Here is a 17,229-nt window from a genome sequence, read left to right as displayed (position 1 = left end):
TCCGCCATCTTGGATACAATCGTCTAAGCGGCCGCAGCTGACGATTGTATCCAAGCAGCTCCCTACATATACTAATCTAAGCTCTGCCACATGGCTGGTTAGTTACCTCTCCTTCTTTCCTGACCTGCATCTTCCTCCATGTCCAGTTGGCTGACTCCTCCATGTCTGATGCCTTCCCAGAGTTTCTCTCTCTCTCTCTCTCTCTCTCTCTCTCTCTCTCTCTCTCTCTCTCTGTCTTTCTCTCTCTCTCTCTCTTCAAAGTCCCACCTTACTATTCTGCTTTTTGGTGTAGAGCATAGGCCTTTTATTTTAGCCAATCAGAAGGTGATGAAAAACACTGTTTATGAGATACTAAGGCAGGAGATGCTTAACAATACCAAAATCTAGCCTGTAATCTGATCTCCGCCAGTTCAGAAGAAATCAGCACTTGAATGATATAAAGATAATTTTTACACAGTGCACAAAAACATTACTCCAACTGAATATGGCTTTGAATTTTTTTTTTTGACTGTCTGAGTCTAAACTAAAGAGTTTGGGGCTAATTTCATTGCCAGAGGAGACTTCAAGACAGTCTACTACTGGCCATGTAATTAGTGACCACTCTTATGCAGGTCCACAATGAAAAAGAGCAAGCGAGGCAGAAAGAAATACAGACTATAGAGTTTAAGGAGAAAGTGAGTCTCTGGAAGCTTAATGCTGGCGCCAAGGCTTGTGGTGAAAGGGAAGAGAAGAGCTAGAGTTAAGGGGCAGGTGTTCTCAGGGCACGACCCCACCCAGCTCATCCTGCAACATGTGAAAGGAAAAGGCCCAAGGGACTGCCTACTTCTAAAGAGCATCAATACATTATACATCTTATACAAATTGGACACTGGCCTAGAGTGTGTCTCATGGGGCACAGATGGAGGTTTGCAGAAAACTCTAGTCATGCCAGCTGGGAGTGTGTGGTCAGGAGGCAGCCAGTGTTGTCTTGACTCGGGGTCTTGGGGCCGGGGAGTGAGATGATGGCAGGAGGTATTGGATGAAGCTCCCTGCTCACCCCAGCACACCCCTCACCCAGACCTGGGACAGTAGTCCACTGCATAACCGTCACATAGAAAGCTCCTTGCTCTCTCTACCTTTCTCATCATGTGTGAACATGAGCACATGTGTGTTTCAAGAGGATAACAATTACAATTCACAGTCACTGAAAACTTTGAAATTGCTCCTCATCCATGGTTCTTACGTCTGTCATTTACAAAATAGGAAGGTAAAGAGCCCAGTTCCCCAAAGTTTGGAAACACATCCTTTGCAAGGATAGCTGTGACAGAAACCTGACGGTGTCCAGAGTTTTGAGCCCTCCTGCAGCATCAAGGCAGAGAAAGGATGTCCAGTCCCCATCTAGAGCTGCAGGGGGACATTCATGCACTTGCTGCCTGTGCAGGCACGAAGAGGGGACCAGATGCACCAGCGTTATCCTGGGACACTGAATTGTGCCCAGGATCCTGACACTTGACCTGATGGTAGATGGAAGCCAGCAGCTAGAAGCTGTGATTGGAGATAAGGATCAAGGTGAGGAGAAATTAGTTATAAGAAAATAGGCTTGGAAGAAGAATTGTGACTAGTGTTGGGGATCAGAAAGGGAAGGTCAGCTACCCGATGCCACACAGCAAGAACTCACAGCAACAGGGAAGTAGGATGGAAGAAAGGGAAAAAGGGAGTGGAGGAGAGAAGGAAGGAAGCAAGGGAAGAAATGAACTCAGCACCTTCATTGTAACAGGCATGTCATGTGCACCGACTGAGCCCTCCAAGCCCAAAGGTGCGAGGACCGACTTGCTTTCCCCTCTGTGGATGCTCAGCTGGCAGCTTGCTTGTTCAGACCACACACTCGGTTAGTGGGAAGCCAGCATTTGAACCCAGGCCCAACGCCAAAGCCAGCGTTCTTAGCCACACAGCTGCCTCACACCAGCCTCTGTGTGTGTGTGGTTTGTGTGAAATAGCATAAACGTGGATGCCACTTGGGAGCCCCGGAGAGCATCAGGACAGATGGCCAAGTTGGTTGTTGGGGACCTGGTGTCAGGCTTCTCCACCCCTGTCAACCAGGTGTGAAAACCTTCTTTGGCTGGGAGTAAAGCATTAGGGTTGGGGGATGTGTGTCCCTCAGACCTCAGTTTCCCCAGATGTAGATGCTGTTAGATTTGTGAGGGGCCTAGCAATTCCCCCTTCCTCATGCCTCCAGGGGGTCCTGAGTAGAAATGTGCTGGGGGGGGGAATCTTTTTGGGCCCCTCTTCTTCCTACCAAGGTGTGAGCCACCCAGGGACATGGGCTCGCTGTCATGGCAACCTTGTGTTGCGAAATGACGTAATTGGAGTTCCAAACTTGTGAAATCAAATACAACATCCACAAACACAGCCGAGGGGTCGGCATGGCAACCGTGGGGCACAGGGACAGGCAGGCGCTAGGCCTGCAGCAGCCAGTCTGGCTGAGCCACCCAGGTAGACATGCTGCAAGACCCTCTGTGGCACGCCTGCGCCCGGCTCTCAGCTGTTGCTTTTCTTTCCTCACTTCTTTGGAGAATCCTGAGCCCCAAGGTGTAAAGAGGTCAGTTGTGGCTCTGCTCTGCCCCACACTAGCTGTGCCCTCACCCTGTGAACCTGCCTACCCCACCTGTCAAACAGACTTGCTCATCCGCCCAGTTAGGCAAGCACCAGGCCGGGAGGCTGGGGAACTGTCTGGCCCCATGTCTGCTGTCTGCTCCACTGCCCCTTTCTCTGTCCCCTATAAACAGACCCAAGAGTGACAGGGGCCTGGCATGTGCACACTAGCTGATCCTCAGGCCCTGAGAGCTTTCCCCTGTGGTCTCTTAGGGGAGGGAGGGCTTCTCATTCAAATATCCCATGGCCACCTGCTTCAGTGGAAGCCAGGTTGAGAATGCAGGGGTCTCTACCACCTCAGGAGAACCCTAGGGACAGCCTGCCAACAAGCACATCTGGACTAAATGTCTCCCGAGAGTCATCTGCCTGTCTCTAACAGGCTTTCAAGATCCAAGTACCTGGCTGTGACTGGTTGGTATGACTTAAGTGCCTATCTCTTATTGGTTGGCATGACTTAAGTACCTGGCTCTGATTGGTTGGTATGACACAAGTGCCTGGCTCTTTGTTCCTAATTGCTAGGGTCTAAAGGCTTTTCCTTGGCTTTGTGAAACAGAGTCTCACTATGTAGTTTAGGCCTGTTTCAAATGTATGGCAATCCTCCTGCCTCAGCCTGCTGTAGTCTGAGCCACTTGGGCTGCTGTGCTTTCTCCACCACATGAGACTGTGTCCTTTAAAACTATGAGCAAAATAAGTCCTATCTTATATCTTAGCTTTTTCTATCAGATACTATGTCATGACAATGGGAAAATCCATTAATACTAAAAGACTGGCTGCTCCAATGCTGGGAGTTGGATCAGTGCTGTGAAGACCATGTCCCTCTGAAGCCTTTGGAGCTGGCTTGCAGGAGGCCAGTGGGAGGAGTGTAGAGCTGGGGCTAAAGAAGCCTCATATGAGTGTAGATCTTGATGGTTGCTCAGCTGCACAGAACTTAGAGTCTCCATGGAAACATTTCCACAGGTTTGCCCGAGGAGGGAAGATGCTCCTTGGATGCTGGTGGCACCATCCCATGGGCTATCCCATCGCAGGCGGAAGAGAAAGGAGGGAGTGCCCGAACACAGCTGTCGTGGCGTGCCAGCTAGATTTATGTCCACTCAACACAAGCTGGAGTCATGTTCTCAATCCAGAAAATGCTCCCACCGTAATAGCCTGTGGGCAAGCCTGTGGTATACTTTCTTGATTAATAATTGTTGTATTAAAGTCCAGCTCACTGCCGGTATTGCCACACCATGGTCCAATCTGGGTGCTATAAGAAAGCAAGAGGAGCAAACCAGTCAGCAGCACCCCTCCGTGGCTCCTGCATCAGCTCCTGCCTCCAGGTTCCTGCCCTGACTGCCCTCAGTGATGGGCTGTACTGTAGATCCCTAAGGGTAAAGAAACCTTTTCCTCCCCAAGTTGTTTTGGTCACGGTGTTTTATAACAGCAACAGAAATCCTAACTGAGACATGTGCTCTCCCAGCCGTGGTGGACTTAAAGTATGGATCAAAATAAACACTTCCTCCCTAAGCTGGTCTGTCAGGTATCATGCCATGGCAAGACAGAAGTGCCTAGCACACTCCAGAATGTGGTAAGCTTGATGGGCTATTCTGTTGGGAGCTCAGAAGACTGCAATGCTAATGGAAGTGCAGATAGAAAGGATTGTCCTCAAGGCCTTAGAAAAGAAAAATGACTATTGGGAAGTGGGCCAGAGGCCACGTGGGTTACATCTCATCAAGTCATCTGCTGTCTAGATCCTGAAAACCCCAGTGAGGCTGAATTTAAAAGTAAAATGATAATCTGTTTGTTGGAGGAAATCCCAAGGTAATGTTGATAGTCGGGCTGTGGCATGGTTATCGCTCAGTGCCTTTAGCTATGTTTTCAATGAGAATTCTGAACAGAAAGATGTGGGACATGGGCAGTTTGTCAAGGAAAGGAGGAAGTGAATTTAAAGCTGTGGACAAAGTAGGGAAATACCTCAGGAGGACTCAGCTGGGGAGGCACACAGAGTTGACTGCCGTGTGGTCCGAGAGAGCCAGGCTGCGTCTTGAACTTAGTGTCATCTACACAGTACTAATCTTAAGGTATGCAGAATGCAAGAATGATGGGGTCCTGGGGGCTTGCTTCAGGGTTCCAGAAAAAGCCTGTGGGGCCAGGAGATGTGCAGCAGGGTTGGGGTTTCTGCAAGAAGGCTCTGAGATGCAGATATGTGAAACTGTGAATCCCAAGGTCCAGTGGAGAGCCTAGGCTGTTGTAGATGCCAGGCTCTTCTGAGAAAATGCTGTAGGTAGGAGAGACAGCCCAGGGAGAGGGGGAGAACAGGGGGACCAGGACTAGCCAAGCCCATTGAAGCTTGGATAATGTCATGGTAAACCCTGGATGCTAGACATAGAGGTCCATGGTTTGGTGCTTATCCCTGCTGGGCTTTGGCTCTGTTTTTAGCTGATCTTTCCTTTATCATCCTTTAAATTTTGAAGTGGAGATGCTTTCTGTGTGTTACTGTATACTGGGCAAGTGTGACTTGGTTTTTCTTTTGTAGGTATTTACTAAAAGCCTTGAGCCTCAGAAGAGACTTTGGAACTGTACTGGGATTGTAAGACTACGGGGGCTTTTGAGATAGGATGAGATGTGTGATGAGATGGATATCAGTCCGCGGGGACCAGCAGAATGTTATGGTGTGAATGTAAAATGTCCCCCACAGGCTCATGTGTGTGGACATGTGTTCCTCAGCCGGTGATGCTATCTGGGGGAGGTTGAAGAACATTTTAGATGAGGGATCTAGCTGGCTTCTTTTACTTAGCAGCGTGACTCGAGGGTCTCCATGGCTTTAGACTGCGTACGTCTTTTTATTGCCGAGTGATGTTTTGTTGTATGAAGGAACCACTGTTCTTCTAGCTGCTTTTAAAGAGGCACCTTGTTTGTTGCCAGTCTGGGGAAGGGCTGATCTGTAAGGGTGCTGTGACTGGTGGCACACATTCTCCTTGGGTCACATTTTTCTGCCCATTTGGGCGAATATTCAGAAGCGTGATGGCCAGACCTGACGGTAAACTCTGTTTTCTTCTGCATGAATCTGTCGAGCTGTCTTCTAAGGTGTCTCTACTGCCCTGTACTGCTCTGGCTGGAGTCAGGCTGCGCCCTGCACTGCTCTGGCTGGAGTCAGGCTGCGCCCTGCACTGCTCTGGCTGGAGTCAGGCTGCGCCCTGCACTGCTCTGGCTGGAGTCAGGCTGCGCCCTGCACTGCTCTGGCTGGAGTCAGGCTGCGCCCTGCACTGCTCTGGCTGGAGTCAGGCTGCGCCCTGCACTGCTCTGGCTGGAGTCAGGCTGCGCCCTGCACTGCTCTGGCTGGAGTCTTGTGAGGCATGATGAGATGCTGCTCTGAGCCCTCACCAGCACTCACTGACATCCAATCTTAGCATTTCAGCTGCTCTAAGGCTCTAGTGCTGGATGAGATGGAATATCTTTTCAAATGCGTATTTGCCATCTGTATCTGTGGATTCCCTCCCCAGAATTCTCTCTTCCTCCCCCTATTCCCTTTCCCCCTCTTTTCTCCTTTCCTCCCTCTCTTCTTTCCTCTTTTTCTTTTCGAGACAGGCTCTTGATATATATAGCCCAGCCTGGCCTGGAACTCTGGACAATCCTCCTGCCTCTGCCTTCTGAATGCTGGGATTACAGGCATATAAACAGCCACATTCCATTTTCTTTTTCATTCTCTTTAACACTGTCACCCAGAAGAAATGATAAAAAATTGCTTTTTATTAGTTAGTAATAATAATAATAATAATTTATTACTTTTAATTTATTTTTTGACATAGGGCTTCATGTAGCCCAGGATAAGGCTAAACTCAGAATGTAGCCAAAGATGACCCTGGTCTTTGAACTTCCTGCCTTGCTTCCCAGGTATGAGAATTGCAGGCATGCACAGCCATGCCTGGCCAGAGGAGCTCAGTTTTAATGATGGATTTATACGTTTCCTCATTAAAACTGTGCTGTGTCTAAGAACTCACCATGAAGCCCTAGGTAATTTAGATTTTTCTCTGACATAAATCATCTAGGAGTTCTACAGTTTTGTGTTTAGGCCCATGAGCTAATGTTTGTAAAAAGGTAACATAAGGCCTAGGTGTAAATTCTTTGTCCTTTTATAATGTGGGTGTACAGTTATTCCAGCACTATTTGCTGAAAAGCTGGCTTTCCTCCATCAAATGGTCTCTGAGCCTTTGTCAAAAATCAGTTATTTATTTATGTATGTGTGTGTGTGTGTACATATATGCAGGAGATCTTGAGTTACAGGCTAGCCTGAGCTACATAGGGAAAGCAATCACAAACAAACAGCCCCTCCCCCATCCCCCTGCCAAGAACTGCCTTGTTTGTGCCTAGTCTGAGGAGGAAAGCCACTGGTTTCTACTGTGCAGTGTGAGGCTAGTATACGCTTCAGTGGGTGGAGGACAGACACCTCTGTCGCTGACTCGCCGAGTGCTTTGCTTTGTGGGTGAGCGGCTATTTGATTTTTATGGAATTCTTTTTGCTCATTAGGGGTTTGAGAGGTGATCAGTGAGCATACACGTGCTGGCCTGTGATTCGAGGTCTGTGTATATTGGAATGGAGCAGAGGCCGGGAGAGATAACTCAATGCTTAAGAGAATTGGTTCCTCGTGTGAAGGACCCAGGTGCCTTTCCCAGCACCCACATAGCAGCTCATAACCAAGGTAACTCCACTTGCGGGGGATCTGATGTCCTCTTCTGGACTCTGCTGGCAATGTATAGACAGACATGCACATAAAATAAAAAATAAACAGGTCTTAAACAAAAAAGAATGGAGCCAGGCAGTGGTGGCGCATGTCTTTAATCCCAGCACTTGGGAGGCAGAAGCAGGTGAATTTCTGAGTTCGAGGCCAGCCTGGTCTACAGAGTGAGTTCCAGGACAACCAGGACTATACAGAGAAACCCTGTTTTGAAAAACCAAATAAATAAATAAATAAATAAATAAATAAATAAATAGACAAATAAATTAATAAATAAATTCCATGGAAAATGCCATGTGCTATCTGCCACATACAGCTCCAGAGCCAGCCTGGGCTCACACCTGAACTCCACCACTCGGCAGCTGTGTAAATGCTTCTAGATGACTTGCTTTCTCTATATCATTTTCCTCACCAATAAAATAGAGACAACGATGGAGTCGCTTGCCTAGAGCTGTCTAAGGATCAAATTAACAAAGCGTTTATAAAAAGTGCTGTTATAAACACTTGGGGTATGGCAGTTGTCATACAGGTGTCAAAGGTCACTGACTGTCATTATGTTGTTTTTAATTTTTGGTTTTATAAGACAGAGTCTCACTATGTAGCCCAGGCTGGCCTGGAACTCACAGAGATCCGCCTGCCTCTGCCTCACAAATTATGTGCATGATGTGTATGTGTGTGTGTGTGTGTGTGTGTGTGTGTGTGTGTGTGTATTTGGATAGTGTAGGTGAGTGCAGATGCCATCAGAGTCCAGAAGATGTTGTTTGATCCTTTGGAACTGGAGTTACAAGTTGTTGCCGGCCCTACATGAGTACCGAGAACTGAATTTGGATTCTTCTCCAATGTAAGAGTGGTATGTGTCCTTAACTGCACAGCCATCTCCCTAGGTCCTTAATTATATTTGTTTTATTAATACTACCCTACATCATGTTATCTTGTTTCATTTATTCATCCATCCATATATCTATCTAGGTATCTATAGGCAATGTCTCATGTAGCCCAGGCTGGCCTTGAACTCAATATTAAGCCAAGGCTGACCTTGAACTTCCGATCGTCCTGCTTGCCTCTCTGGTGCTGGTATTATTGGTGTATGCCTTTGGGCATGGTTTACACCAGGCCAGGGTTAGACCCCAGGGCCAGGTGAGCATGCTATCTGCGGGCCATCCTCAGCAAGGGTTGTTTTTAGTTTCAGCTAAATTTCCACATCAGAGAATCAGTTGAGAGCAGAGGGTTGGGTGGATTTGGCTCCTAGCTTGCAATTGCCGGCTACATGGCATTGGGCACGTGACAGAGGAACTCTTTCTAGCCTAGCTTTCAAATTCCTGCCGTAGTAAGAGGCTCACCTACTGGGTCACATGCCTCCTATCGATGACATCCGTTCAGTCACACCTGCTCGGCACCTGAGTGCAACCACCTTCTCTTCCAGATGCTACGTTTTCTGGTCTCATCTCAGCTGATGGCACAGAGGGTCCATGTCCTGGTGGGTCATTCAGATCTGCCCAGGCCTGGCAGAGTTCTATCACTGGAGATATACAAATGGAAGTGGGGGAGGGGTTGGTAGAGTTTTCTAGACGTTTCTTGGTAGGCTAAGAGTTGGGGAAGAACGTTAGGCTGGGTGAAAGGTTGGAGTATAAGAACCCGGGAAGGTGACTGAAGAAAAGGCCTGGGTTCAGCCCTGTTGCCCTGCCCCAGCTTTAGTGAGAGCCCCTCCACACCCTCTGTTCCTATCTGCTTTGTAGTTCGAGGCCCTTGAGACGATTCTGGGGCTGTATGTAATGGCTAATCATCATTGTCAACTTGACCGGATTTACAATCTCCTAGGAGATGGGGAGGCCGCCTCTGGGTGTGTCTGCGAGAGCCGTTCCAGAGGATTAACTGAGCGGGAAAGATTTGCTCAACGTGTGGGTGGCACCACCCTCCAGCATGGGGACCAGATGGAATAAAGGTGGTGGTGGAGAAAGCAGGCTGAGTGCTGGGGTGAGGGCATTTGCCTCATCTCTGCTCCCGGCCCCTCCACCACCCACCAGGATAAACAAGAGCCTCTGAAACCCAGCACAGAGGGTATCCTTCGAGAGCCAGGGTGTTTGTAGCAGGCCGTTTTGGTCATGGCAGCAAGAGTAATGATTAATACAGTCCAGGGGCCCACCACTAGGAAACATTCAAAACCATCGTCTTTTTTTGCTGAAGGGGAAACTGAGGCTCAGAGAAAGAGGGGGAGAGACAGAGAGAAAGAGGGAGAGACAGAGAGAAAAGGAGAGAGACAGAGAGAGACCGGGGTGGGGGGAGAGGACATTTCTTACTGACGCCATGCTTAGACTCAGAAGTTTAAACTGGTCCCAGATCTAAGGACTCCAGCTTCCCAGCCTGGGGCTCACACTACCCCAACCTCATGCCCTCTTCCTATGGTTGCTACCCCCAGCCTCCGACGGCGACATCTCTCAGCTCCTTCCTCATTTGTGGACACGTGCCTTGTCTCTCCACTACTTTGAGCCTGGATTGTGTGGGCCATGAGGCACTGCAATGTCTCCACAGGAATCCATTAAGGTTGTATGCATCCATTAATTCATCCAATCAAGAAGTGTTTATTCCAATCCCTCTGCATGGGACATAATGCTGTGTGATGGAACCAAGTCTCTGGTCTCATGCATCTTACAGTCTAGGGGAAGATGAACAAGTAGAGTCTTAGCTTAGTAAGGGAAGGCCAACTTTTGAAACAAACAATACTACGATTTCAAGGTCTTAATCCTATGGGTCCTCTGCACTCTCTCCATTCAGCTATTGACAGGAAAAGGAGAGTGAGCACATAGCATCCCATGGGAATTCAAGGTCAGGCCTGAACCCTCCCTCTTTCAGCCTGAACTCATGAGCTTGACCCTGCAGATTCCAAAGAAGGCTGGGAAATGTAGTCCAACTGTGTACTCAGGAAGAAAAAACAATGGGTTTGTCAAAGTATGCAAGGATGTGTCTCGGTGTGATTGCTTCTGTGTTGGTGGTCAGCTGGGGGTGTCATGCAGCATCTCTGAAAGCTTAGTAAGGCAGGTGACATTAGACGCAAAACAGGATGGTTAGGATTTGGCCAGGGGAAGCGAACAGTCCCTTGCATGGGGCAGGGGTACATGTCGTTACAGCTGTGCATGGAGTGGGAGGGCAGTGAGCTGAGGCTGGATTAACAGCAGAACCCAGGGGTGAAAGGCTATGGGGAAACTGCCCAGGATGCAGGAGCTGAGGGCGGTGTTCGTGATCAGGGAGTTCTGCTTCTGAGGAGAGATGGACCACAGGCTGCAAGTGGGAAGTTACTGTCACATCCTCCCAAGTCCATGTATAGAAGGTTTGGGTTCCAGCAAGGTATGTCTGGGAGGTAATGGCACTTTTTAAATGCCACCCCTTGTGGGGGTAGTATTTAGGTCTTTGGGGTGTAGCTTTGAAGGGACAGAGGGACCTAGTACCTTTCCTTTTCTCTCCTTTATTATTACCCCAGAGATGGGTGCTTCTGGATTACTACATGCTTCTGCCATGATGTGCTACCATACTATAGGTTCCAAAGCCACGGAGCCAAATGATCATGGGCTGAACTCAGGAACGTGGCTCTGCTCACTCCAAAGGAGGCTGGGAAATGTAGTCCAGCTGTAGGGCCAAGAGGAACCTCTAGAGACCCTTTTTCTCTGTAAGTTGGTTATCTCTGGTATTATGTGATAGAAACTGAGCAGCACAGAAGGTTTGGGGTAGTTCAGGTGCTGGGGATAGGGCTGGATGGCCACAGTGGCTATGGATGGGAAGGCGGAGATGGTGTATAGGAGGAGGACAACCAGGACCTGGTCCATCAGATACCAGGATGCTGGACCGAGGGAGATGTGGAGCTGGAGTTAGAGACTGAGACCGGCGGCCCGGAGCACCAGCGGCCTGGAGCAGCCTCCGGAGAAGCCAAGGAAACTTGACAGTGGTGCTGCTGACCTAGAGCGGGTCACTGACTATGCGGAGGAGAAGGAGATCCAGAGTTCGAATCTTGAGACGGCTATGTCCGTCATTGGAGACAGACGGTCCAGGGAGCAAAAGGCCAAATGGGCGGGAGAAGGAACTGGCAAAGGTCACTATCAAGAAGGAAGATCTGGAGTTGATAGTGACAGAAATGGAGATCTCTCAAGCAGCAGCAGAAAGGAGCTTGAGGGAACACATGGGCAATGTGGTGGAGGCTCTTGTTGCCTTAACCAACTGATAATGTACTTTTTTAGACATTCTGGACTGATTTACTGAAATAAAGTGTTCTGTTTTGCTGTTAAAAAAAAGAGAAAAAGATACCAGGATGCTGTGAATGAAAGACGAAGATGAGGTGACTGGCTGGTTTAATCAGAAGGGTTAGCTATACCTCATCCATGATCTATTTGTAAATAATCTTTTGTAGAGATGCAGTTACACCCATTCACTGATGTTTTATCATGGCTGGTTTTCCATGGCAACAGCCACTGAGCCAGACAAGAACTACATATTTATCCTCCGGCTCTTTCTTTCTTTTTTTTCTTTCTAGACAGGGTTTCTCTGTGTAGCCCTGGCTGTCCTGGAACTCACTCTGTAGACCAGGCTGCCTCAAACTCAGAAACCCACCTGCCTCTGCCTCCCAAGTGCTGGGATTAAAGGCGTGCGCCACCACTGCCTGTACCCTCCCGTTCTTTACAAGCAGGTGTGCGGACCTTGGACCTGTCATTTACTCATTTCAGTAAAGTTTTAAAAATCATTAAATCTGTTTTTTGGCAACTCAGAAAGTGAAGTGATTGCCACCCCAGTGGAAGGCCCAAGTTTGAGTCCCAGCACCCAGGAAATAAGCCAGATATCGTCGTATGTTCTGGTTTCCTTTCTCTTGCTGCAGTAAACCCATGACCAAAAGCTACTTGGTGAGGAAAGGGTTAGCTACAGCTCACAGATCACAGCCTACCATTGAGGGAAGTCAAGGCAGGAGCCTGGAGCAGGAATCATGGAGGAATGCTGCTTACTGGCCCATCCCCTCTGGCTTGGTTAAGTGACTGTTATGCAGTCAGGACTTCTTGCCTAGGGACGGCACCGCCCACAGTGGGCTGGGACCTCCTCCATCAATCAGCAGCTAAAGAAAACACCTCTCAGATGTGACCACAGGCCGCCATGGAGGTAACCCACTTGCGATTCACCCTTCCCAGGTGACTCTAGGTGTGTGTCAAGGTGACAGTTGACACTAACCATGACATGGTGGTGTGTGCTTGTGGTCTCAGCATTGGGGGTGTGAAGCCAGGGAGATCCCTGCCTAGCCTAATAAATGATTCCCAGATCCCCTGCCTTAAAAAAAAAAAAAAACAAAACAAAACAACAACAACAACAACAACAGAACCAAGGTTGGGATCAGGCATAGTGGAATACTTTTTTAATCCCAGCACTTGAGAGGCAGAGGCAGGCAGATGTCTGCGAGTTCAAGAACAGTCCGGTCTACATAGTGAGCTCCAGGCCAGCCAAGGCTACACAGAGAAACCCCCGACTTAAAAAAACTAAATACAACAACCCCTCCCCTCCTGGAAGAAAAGGCCACACAAGGTTGATGGCTCTTGAGAGGTGGCCTCCTGGCCTCTACCTGCACATGCACACATAGGCAGAAGCCCCACTTACGTCAGTGAAGGTGTCACCAGAGACTGCTGGTGCTTTCATCTGGCTTTTTATTCTTTTGATTTCTAGACCTGTCCTTTAACGATGCCCAGCCTGCCCAGCAGTGCCCAAATAACTACTGGGTAAGTTTTTTCCTGTTAGCTATGGCAGCAGCTTCAGGGCCAAGTGGCTACTTACCCCCTGGGGAAAACAGAGACTGCCAAGGGACCCATCCCACATCTGGCTACTGCTGCTGTTGCTGATCTAGTTGTGAGGCTGGCCCCAGTTGAGCTCGCCTTGGGGTTGTGCTGTCACATCGACATGATGCTGTTCTCAGAGCGGGTGTCACTTACTTTGAATGACAGTCCCTGGAGCTCGGCTCTGCCGCATGTCCTCTGTGAAGATGGAAGAGGTGTGATTTCGGGGAACAGGTGAGCCTCCCCTGCATCCTGGCTGAGTGTCTCTCAGAGCAATGTGTGGGCCTCCGTCCTTTCTGCCCAGAAGACTCAGGGAGACATTTACCCACAGTTTCACCCCCAGACCTCCTCTGCCCGCGTCCCAACCTAAGTCCCCAGATGTAAGCAGGACAGTGTGGGAATGTGGCTGCAGCCATAACGAGTTTATTCCTGAGGTCAGCAGTGTAAATAGTAGAAAAATGTATTTCCTGTTCCAAGTCAAATAAGCAAGTGGCAGCCAGTTGGCCAGGGGCCACCAGCGGGATTTCAGCCATGCGTGTGCCCTGCCTTTGGCTGGGGAGGAAGCAGCAAGGGGTGCCTGGCACAGCCTCATCTTCTTGCTAATGGTAGACTTCTTGGGAGCCCCTAGTGTCTACTCAGGAGGGTCCTGCTGGCATCGGGATAGGCAGAGGTGGGTAGGGCTACTGGGGTGTGGCACCAGGGTTGGCAAGCACTCTGGGTCCTGTTTCGATCTTTGGTGTGTGGTTGGTGATCAGGAGAAACTGATAAGCAGAGAATGCATGGGAGGGAGCGGGTGGCCTCTCAGTGGAAGAGACCAGACACTTTCATTAGCCATTGATGGGTGGAGCCACTGTCTGCTACTTGGGGTTCTTTGAAGAAAGTAAAAGCTTCCAGTTGGGAGAATCCAGCAGATAGCTGGGTCTGCCTTAATGCAGACTGTGTGCCGCGTCTAAGTGGTGTCCTTGGAGGTAGATGGAGGCTTTCTCTGTAGTGTGCAGGTCTGTATTTCTTCCCCTCCTCCCCCCTCTCTCCTTTTCCTTCCTTCTTTCTTTCTTTCCTTTCCTTTGCTTAAAAAAAAAAACAAACAAACAGAAGACAAAAACAAAAACCCCCAAAACCAGGGTCTTATGTGTCCTAAGCTGGCCTCAAGCTCACTATGTAACTGAGGGATTCAAACTTGGGGATTCAGGAATACTGGGCAAGTGCTCTAACAGCAGCTGGGTACCCAGCCTCCCCCTCACTCCTTTGCGGGGAAATGTCCACTCTAAGAAGGGAGGGATGCTTCATGCCTTCCCAGCCGGCAAGCCTTGCTGGATCCCTTTGGCCACCTCTTTGTCATCTTTCCAAGGACACCTTAGTGGTTCCTCTTACTGAAGAAATCCACTTATGCGACCCCCTCTTCCTCTGAAAGAGCCTCACTCAGCCTGGCTGGTCCTTGTTTGCTGGTCTGCATGGTAGGCTCAGGTTTGGTTCTCTGTTGTACCTGCGGCATGGGCTCTGACTAAAGGGGGAAGCTCAAGCAGTCACTGTTCCATGTGTGACGGAGTGGCACACAGTGGGCAGACTTTATACTCTCAATGACAACTTTCTTTCAGTCTTAAAACCCCTTTGAATGAAGTCGAGGGGCAGATCTCTCTGTCTTGAGTATGGTTCACCAAGCTGTTTTATAAAGAGCACTCTTGTGGAGCAGGAGACTGACTTCTTTCCTTTCACATTTGTTTTTGTTTTTGTTTTTGCTTTTGTTTGTTCATGAACTAAAAGCACAGAGGGAGGCTAGGCTAAGGTGGTGTACACCTTTAATTCCAGCACTCGGGAGGCAGAAGCAGGAAGATCTCTGAGTTCGAGGCCAGCCTGGTCTACCGAGTGAGTTCCAGGACAGCCAGGGCCACACAGAGAAACCCTGTCTCGAATGCCCCACCCCCAAAAAAACCCCACCATTTGTCCTTGTTCTTTGACAAAAAGACAATCCTCTATCACTTGAGACCGGTGGTGCAGGGTGACTGAAGCTGTGCTCGTACCCCACTTCCCCATGGTCTCCCCCTCCCCCGCCCACTTCTGTCTGTGTCACTATGCCTGGTGCTCAGGACTAAGATGCTGCTATGGTTGGTGGTTCTGCAGAGGGCCTGGGTAGAGATATCACACACAGGGACCGTGGACACTGCTGGCTATGGTCCTCCCTCCCTCTGCCAGTCCAGGCTGGTCATGGGCTTTGCTAAGAGAGCATCGGCTCAGACATGGACTGGACATGGGGCCTCCTGGGTGCCCAATTCCCAGCTCTTCTGGTGGCAGCATGATACATTCAAGCTGTGTAGCTCCAAGCCATGGCCTGTTTCATTGAAGAGCTCATAAAATCCTGTCCACTGCTCAACAGCTCTGTCTCCCCCACACCCCCACCCTGAGCTCCTTGCCACACTGGGGCAGCCCACACTTCCAGGCCTTGGGGGAGCATCGTTCTGAGCCACGACCAGGGAGCGACACAGACATGATCTCCCCGTCTGGCATCTCCCGATCCTGGAGGAATCTGCCCGGAGGACAGACGCCGGCAGCTGCTGCTGCTGGACTATGTTCTCAGCTGAGAACAGGGGCGCAGCTGAGAGGTTGCATGAGTCTGCTGACGGGGCCGGGGTTTGAAATCTTTAGATGCTCAGCTTCCACGAGCATCCAGGAATCCAGGACACCGATCCCGTGGAGGGTGATACGTCTGTGGGCTCCTGTCTGGAGTTGTGTGAAGCTCCTGGTGTCTGGGGATGGAGCTGAAGTGCCTGAGCTACCCCGGGATCAGCTGGCATAGAAGGACAGTGGTGACCTGCTCAGTAGTATTGGCTGACTGTGGCTTCTTCACAGTCTGGTTTAATCCTCTAGGCCAGTGTTTCTCAACCTTCCTAATGCTGCATACTTTTAACACAGTTCCTCATGTTGTGGAGATCCCCAACCATAAAATTATTTTTGTTGCTACTTCATAACTGTAATTTTGCTACTGTTACGAATTGTAATGTAGATAACTGTGTTTTCCGATGCTCTTCCGTGACCCCTGTGAAAGGGCTGTTGCTGCTCTAGAGAAAATTACCTGAACCTAAGGTCTGGAGGTGGCTTGTCTGAGGATCCTCAGGGAACAGGGACTGGTCGCACACTCGGGCCAGTCTCTGGCCAAGCTTCCCCCGCATGCGGATAGGCTCTGTTCTCCACCCAGCTCTCTTTGCTCCCCCCGGGGCTGGTGATGAATTGAAAATCCTATTAAGGTTAAATTAATGGGCTTTTCTTGTGGAGCAGCGGGCTGGAACGGAGGCTGTGTTTGTGTCTGTGTGTCTTGGTGGGCAGAGAGCGAGGACTGTGTGGTAGGCCAGGCTTTCCAGGGCTCCCTGCCTCTGTGAAGAAGAGCCTAGTCCTCACTGAGTGGCCTTTTATCTGGGAAGGGGCAGAAGTGCTGTGAACCTTGGAATTAAAATCTGTTGGGGGCTTGGGACAAAGCTTGAGCTCAGAGACCATACCACACCTCCCCCGGCCCTGGTGTCAGTCAGTGGGAAGCCCTGGAGCCTGGTGGTTGGTTCAGACGGGTGAGCCCTACCCCTGGAGGGCAGGGCATGTGTACCCCTGCAGGGGAGCTTTGTGCTTTTCTAGGCGGTGGGAAAGGTCAGGTCTACTGATGATGTGTTGTGGAGCTGGCACGGGGAAAGGGGTTCTTAGAGATGTCTCTCCCTGCATCCCACCCAGTTCTGGAATTCTAGAGTATAGCCCCCCTCCCCCGTATTTATAGGGTGCCGGCTCTGGCTAGTTCCATGTAGTTTCTGGGGACTAAACTGTGGAGCAAGGGGACCTCAGTCTAGTCAATAGAAGGTCGATGTCATGGCTGCCCTGTTGGGTGTGGATGTACAAGTGCTGTGATCTGGAGGAAACTAGCAGGAGAGATGGCCAGGGAAGGAAGGCCCCCCTGGAAGAAGTGGCACTTCCCTGGAGGGAGCCATGCAGAGATGGAGCTAGGCAGAGGGAAAGGCAAGCTAAAGTGTGGGGACCAGAGTAGGAGGAGGGTGAGGGATCTACAGGGAGGAGGGGAGGAGGAGGGGAAGAGGAGGGTGAGGGATCCACAGGGAGAAG

General features: G+C 49.8%; 1 pseudogene; it reads left to right on the top strand.

Moving 5' to 3' along the window:
* LOC116095788 overlaps positions 1-11,595 on the top strand; it is a 20,777-nt pseudogene extending 9,182 nt beyond the window's left edge.
* The last annotated feature ends 5,634 nt before the right edge of the window (positions 11,596-17,229 follow it).

This window comes from Mastomys coucha, unplaced genomic scaffold (genome assembly GCF_008632895.1).
Source record: "Mastomys coucha isolate ucsf_1 unplaced genomic scaffold, UCSF_Mcou_1 pScaffold18, whole genome shotgun sequence".
NCBI lineage: Eukaryota > Metazoa > Chordata > Mammalia > Rodentia > Muridae > Mastomys > Mastomys coucha.
This window is presented reverse-complemented; position numbering and strand designations above follow the sequence as displayed.